We start from the raw sequence: 6,490 nt of genomic DNA on the forward strand, positions 1-6,490 counted from the left end.
TACGGACTGAGCTGCCAGTATCTGCTCACTGCGTCCTGAGTGATGTGCAGCTACAATGAAAATGGAACCTATATGATTCCTTTCCTCAAATTACTCATAGTCAATCCAGGATAAATGATATATGTGAAAGAGATACTAGGACTAATTCAAGGCCACTCATGGTAAAGTGCTAAATCATAAGGGAGAGCTGCTGAGTTGTACAGAGGTTCAGAGAAGGAGAAGATAATTATGTATTAGAAGGGTCAGGAAAATCTTCACACACGAAAAAGATGGGATGACAGAAAAAAGAAGAGCAGCAGCCTCAAAAGCATAAAGGCAGGATGCTTTTGATGATGATCAGGTTGGGGATCAGAGACAGCAGAAGGCCAGTTTAGCATAAGCACTGACTTCTAATTGAGGGCTCAAGACAGTGAGGACAAATTAAGGAGGACCCCCAGTGCTGGGGTCAGAAATTTAGACAATAATGACTATGTAATAGAGCTCTGGGTCTCAACATAAGAAGGAGTAAAAGTATTTAAAAATACCAAACATGAACAAGATGTTGATAACTTAGGCATTCATCATCTAGAAACTATCTAAAAGAAGCAAGTGATACAAGGAGGGACATAATAACTTCTTTTAAATGAAACCCCAGAACCCATTCTAAAAATATATTTTTGGAAAAGGGGTGATATCAGGTGGTCCTTTCAGCAGGAAGTGGGCTTCACGAATCCTAAAGAAGAGGCAGGAGATAAAGAAGCTTAAGGAAAGGAAAATTCATGCTGACAAATGGTGGTTGAAAAATTTGGATGAGACTATATGTAAAATTTGTTTCAGTCCCCAGATGGAAGTTCTGTAATGAGTGAAATTCATTATCTTAAACTTTTGGCTGTAATGTGTAATTGTTAACCTCTACTGCTTTGGTTCAAGGCTCCCTTCAGTAAAATATATTGTTTGCCATCAAAGCTGATGTGGATTAGGAGCTGAGCATGTGCCCTCCCTTTTAGGTTATATTAATATACCAAAATCGATAACATGCCATAGCTTTCAGAAGTAGTAATAAAATACCCTAAAATATTCCCAGAATACGTCTATAAATTATTTGTTCAATGTACTTATGTTAAAAAGGTTGTCAGTTACAATGCTCTAGAAGACTCTAAAATTACAAGCCATCGTATTTGTATTTGATAAAGCTCTTGCTGTTTTGGGTCAGAGGGGGTTATGCTATGGGGGAAAAAATCATTATTTTCCCTAATAAATAAATTACTTGCCTATATTTCATGTATCACTCAGGCTAGCCAGTATTGAAGGTTTAAATAATAAATAACAAATAGCTCCATTCATTTATTAATAATGATGTGGCACGTGTGTGTGAGTGTGTGTGTGTGTGTGTGTGTGTGTGTGCGGGTATGTGTGTCTTGAGTATATGAGTTTTCCTTTAGAGCCTTGGGGTGACAGATTGAACAGAAGTCATCAGAAAGGACAAAAAGTCATGCCTCTGAGATCATTAACATTTTTCCAGGTTGAGGAAATCAGATAGTGCTAACAGACCTTTTGACTTGGCCAGTGCCTAATGTAGAGAACCGTGCTGGGATAAAATTCTTGAAAGGCACAGAACCACCCAACACCTTTAGCCTGAAATTCCCTAAGGGCCCCTCTAGTATTAACTCTTCTCAGATAGAGCACCAAGACAGAGTTCTAGGGGAAAAATAGAAGAGAAGACAATCCGATTGTCTTCAAAACTTTCTCCTTTTATTTAGCAGAAGAAGAAAGGAGGTTAGCCACATCTGCTTTAGGCAGTTTACATCACCATTAGTCCCAGTTAATTAACTGACCTCACAGATGTAAGTATCAATCTCCACCATATTGTCACAAAGTGACCCTCACCATTACCTACAATGCTACTCCTTTGATTTGAAGCACACAGAGGCAGGTTGAACTAAAATACCCATTCTCACAAAAAGCCAGCTAAGAAATATACTGCACTACATTCCATTCCCAAAGGAATACCTGGACCAAGGAAACGGCTGGCAACAGCTGGACCTTGCAATGAGTTACTGTTGGCACTAAGCCAGAGCAAAAAGCAATCAGCCTTGCACTGTGAATCCTAAAACAGATGGATCCCCTCTGTTTGTCCTTCCCTTCTCCACACACCTAAGGCAAGCACAGGGCTTGGCAGGAGCTCTGGGGACATGCACATATATTTAAAAGGACATAAGTCTCAGAACTACTCTTTCATCATAAATTGCATACCTTTTTTCTACATTATTTAGCTCTAGGGCAAAAGATCTTTCACCTCCGAAAATACATATGAAAAATCTGGCCTGCCCAGTGACCTAGCTAATTGGGCCAGAGAATGTTGGGTGGAAGAGTCAAGTTCTGCCTACTGTTTGGGGTCTGTTGACGATTCCTTCTTCCCTGGGTAAATCACTTCTCATTCTTCGATCTCTTCTTTATGTGACCCTCACCACCAAACAGCAACACAGAACAAGGCACAGCAGGCTACCACACCATCATCCTTGTTTAAAGAACAGGGTCAGCTCCTTGCTGTGAACAGATTTTCCTCTGTGGAAACAGGTTCATGTTTATCTTTCAAGTTCCAGCAACAAACTCAGGATCACCAACATGTGCCGCACAGCTGCTGCAGTGCCTGATTTATGAACAAATCTGCATATAATTGTGTTGGTTCTTTTTTTTTTTTCCTGGTCTATTTTTTCTTTAAATAAAATGGCTTAGTCCAGGCTGCATAAAGCCCCAATTCTAAAGCCATATAATTTTATGGACAAGGGGTGGGGGTAGGAATAGGGGAGTTCTTTTGTATGGCACCTGAACTCATTAAAATCCTAAATTCCATAATTTTACACTACCATGTGCCACAACTGAACAGCCTAATTGCTTACCGTCTTTATGAGAACCACAAATGGAGCAAGAAAACCAGGGAACAGGTGGGAAGGCCACACTGGGGTTTGGGTCCAAGCCCTGTCAAGAGGTGCTGACCAGACTAAAACTGGATGATTTTGTATGGTAAGAGACTTTACTCTCTATAGAGGCCCGATTTTAGCCAAGTCAGCAGTGGTGTGAGACATGTGTCAAAATGAAGAGATTCCCAAAATTAGACATGTTATAGTGACCACACTGTTGGCATTTTTAAAGAAAGGGAATAATGGGATGAGGTAAGAATCAATGGCTAACAATCTTATCACTGTAGGTTCCTGGACACAAACGAAGATAGGATCTAACAGTTTAAAAAAAATGATTTATATTTCAAGAAATTAAGTTTCTTCCCTGGCTCCCTACATCTGGTGATGTAGTAGTAATGAATATGAAAATTCTTTAGCATCTACTCTATAGACAGTAAAAGCAATTGATTAACTAGAATGACTGGAATTTTTAGCATCTTGGTTGATCACTTTGCCTGCCTCACAAAGGAAACTAATTCCTTTGAAGAAAATATTATAGTTTGGTGATTATGGGAAGGGGCCCAGAAATGTGCAATTAGAAAGAAGTTTTTAGCATTTTTTCTCTTACCTGCCAACCAACAGCAAAGACCAGGCCAACCAAGCTCCAATTGTCAGATCTCATTCTGAAGATTGGACAAGCAAGCTGTTTATTTTATTCACTTAAAATGAAGAGAAAATTCAACATATTTCCAAAATTCAATACTTCATTCAAGCTTCTAGAAGCCTCATCACTGAAAATTAAGGGTAGTAGTATGAGAATATCAGCCTACGTAATCATGAAATATAAGAAGAACAAATTGATAAGATCCAGAAATCTAGTAAGTTGAAAGAGGTTGGAAGATAACAAAAAAATCAGGGAAGTTGCCAAGTCCATATACATTAGAAATGGAAGCCACAGTGAAGAGTTTTTAGAACCAGGGAGAAAGGTCTACTATGAATAAAGGATTAATGTTAATTGAAGGATTCAATGGATGGATGGATGGATGGATGGATGGATGGATGGATGGATGGACGAACAAACAGAAAGACAGTGAGTCTGGAAAAGAGTCAATGAAATCTAATCTCAGGAAGGAGAGTCTTAGACGTGAGACTGGGCAAGTGGTAGCCATGGGCATCTTGATGATGATCACAATCAGAAGTTGCTGAGAACACTGCTAGAGAATGCTGTCACCTAACTAAGAGACAGAGATACCTAGCCAGGGATCTAGTACGCTAGAATCACAGATAAGCTCTTACTCCCCAAGAAAACTTTCAGAGTGAGCTCCCAGGCCTGGCCAAAGCTTTGGCCTCTCAGCAGTATTTCCAACAACCACTGCCAACTTCTTTAGAAATGGGCAGAAAGACCTCCTCCTCTCTGAACTAGAAGGACAGGATGTTTCAGCTTAATCCTCTGCTGAGGCCCAGGATCTCACACCAAGAACATGGTGTTTTGCATTAGGAATTCACTGAGACAAAGTGAGGCCAGAAGGATGTCTGATGTGCCAGGCATGGTCTATGGGAGTACAGAGGTCTCTTATTTAGGCCCAGTAATTCGAAAGTAAGACCGATACAAGAGAAGAAATACTGAATAGAGAGAGTCCTATTTCTAGCTTTGCTAATTCCAAAATTAGGCCAAAAATACCAAGTAGGACAATTCTTTTTGTTCACCTCGTTTCCCATACTTTGTCTTTTCTTTCATTGCTCTCAAATCCTGTTGCCAGGTACCTGTCCACACTAAACATCCCAGGCATTTCTCACCATTGACTAGCTCACAACTCTGTAAGAACTTACTTAGCATTAAGCATTTTGCATTCATTGCTTCATCCAATCTTAATGACAACCTGGGAAGGCAGATGATACCATAATTATTCCCAATTAGCAAATAAGGAAACTAAGGCTCAGCAAATAAATATAATTTGATTAAATGTAACTTTATCAATGTTGATGTTTCACATCTGGTCCCCTGCCTTCCTTACTTGTCCTTTGTTCTTATGGATCTCCTACTGCCTAAAAGCCATTCTCTTCAAACTGCAAGGCTTCTATGCACCCAGCTAATGACTTAAGGCTTGATATACTCTGCATAATTGTAATGAATATGAAAGCATTTCATAAACCATAACAAACAATACAAATGTGAAGTCTTATTTTTAGTGTGTACGTCTTTGTCCATGTGTTGCATTCATTTCTGCTTCCATCGGGTTTCTGACTTGTTACTTTTCCTTTTTTCTGGATATATTCACCTGAAATTCAGACTCCATAACTAGAGTAATGCCCACCTTCCTAGGCTAGTCTTCATATATCTGCAATATGCCGGGATGTTCCCAATCCTAGTTCCTTTCAATTCTAGAAATGATCTGGAGCCATTTCTATGCTAGACCTAGCTAGCGGCAAGGTGCTGCCTTGCTGATAGAAATTCTTTATGAAACATCCTTTCCCCCAGCATACTATGGCAGTCTCATATGTCCTTATGTCCTTTGCATTGATTCTCACTGCCCTTCAGATTGCCCTTCACATTCCTATAAAGCATGGAATAGCTTTTCCTATCATATCCTTACATCACCAACAGCAAAATTCTGTTGTGGCCAAGGAAAACAGACACATAATCATAGCTGATACAATTTGGGCATTTACTATATTCCCAGCACTGGGCTAAGCATCTTACATGCATTGTCTCATTTAATCCTCACTGTATCTCTGAGATATATAGAATTGTTATCTCCATTTAAATGGAAGAACAAAGGTAAAGAATGTATGTAAAATCACCGGTAACTAAGATATCAAGCCAAGGTTTAAATTGGATCTTATTTATGTCTCCAAAGCCTTATGCTCTTAATTAGCATGCTACACTCCATACTCCACAATATAAGAGATATATTTTTTTTTTATTCTCTGAAATGAATGAAGGCATTCCAACTCTTCCAGATTCACCAGAAGTTTCCTGTAATCTCCAACAGATTCTTGACTCCCAAGTCAAGCATATTCCCCATGGGAAACTATACATAGAACAGCCTTGAGCACTCTTTGTGTCAATTGGCAATTCAGTTCAAGGCCCTGTGAAATAACTGTTTCCTGATCACACAGAGATTACAGAACAAGAGATTAGTTTTTTTCCCCCAGTCAGTAGGACTCATCTGCTTTCTGGATAGAGGAACCCAATATTTAGAACCCAATGTCTCCATTCTAGATTTCTGTGCCCATTTCAGTACTCCTTTGAGCATCAGTTCATTCCTCCTTGGTTAAAACCCCTGTTTCATCAACTTTTTAAATTGCCCTAAGCCTCAGTTTCCTTAGCTGTCAAATGAAGTAATGCAAGTAAATTACTTACCTCCCCAGGTAGGTAAGAAGTACACTCATATGTTAAATGAAACCAAAACAAAAATAATAAAAATATTTAAATCGAGCCAACAAGAAGAGAAAAGTGATGATGGGTGGCAGAGTTGTACTCCTCTAATTTTTCTGTCACAGCCAAAGGGAAAAATATAAATGGGAAATTTAAAGGGCAAATAAGAGGTAAAGGATATGACTTTTCCTAGCCCTTCTAAATGGCACTGGGACTCACAATGGAGCTTCTG

Source organism: Canis lupus, chromosome 4 (genome assembly GCF_011100685.1).
Source record: "Canis lupus familiaris isolate Mischka breed German Shepherd chromosome 4, alternate assembly UU_Cfam_GSD_1.0, whole genome shotgun sequence".
NCBI classification, from domain to species: domain Eukaryota; kingdom Metazoa; phylum Chordata; class Mammalia; order Carnivora; family Canidae; genus Canis; species Canis lupus.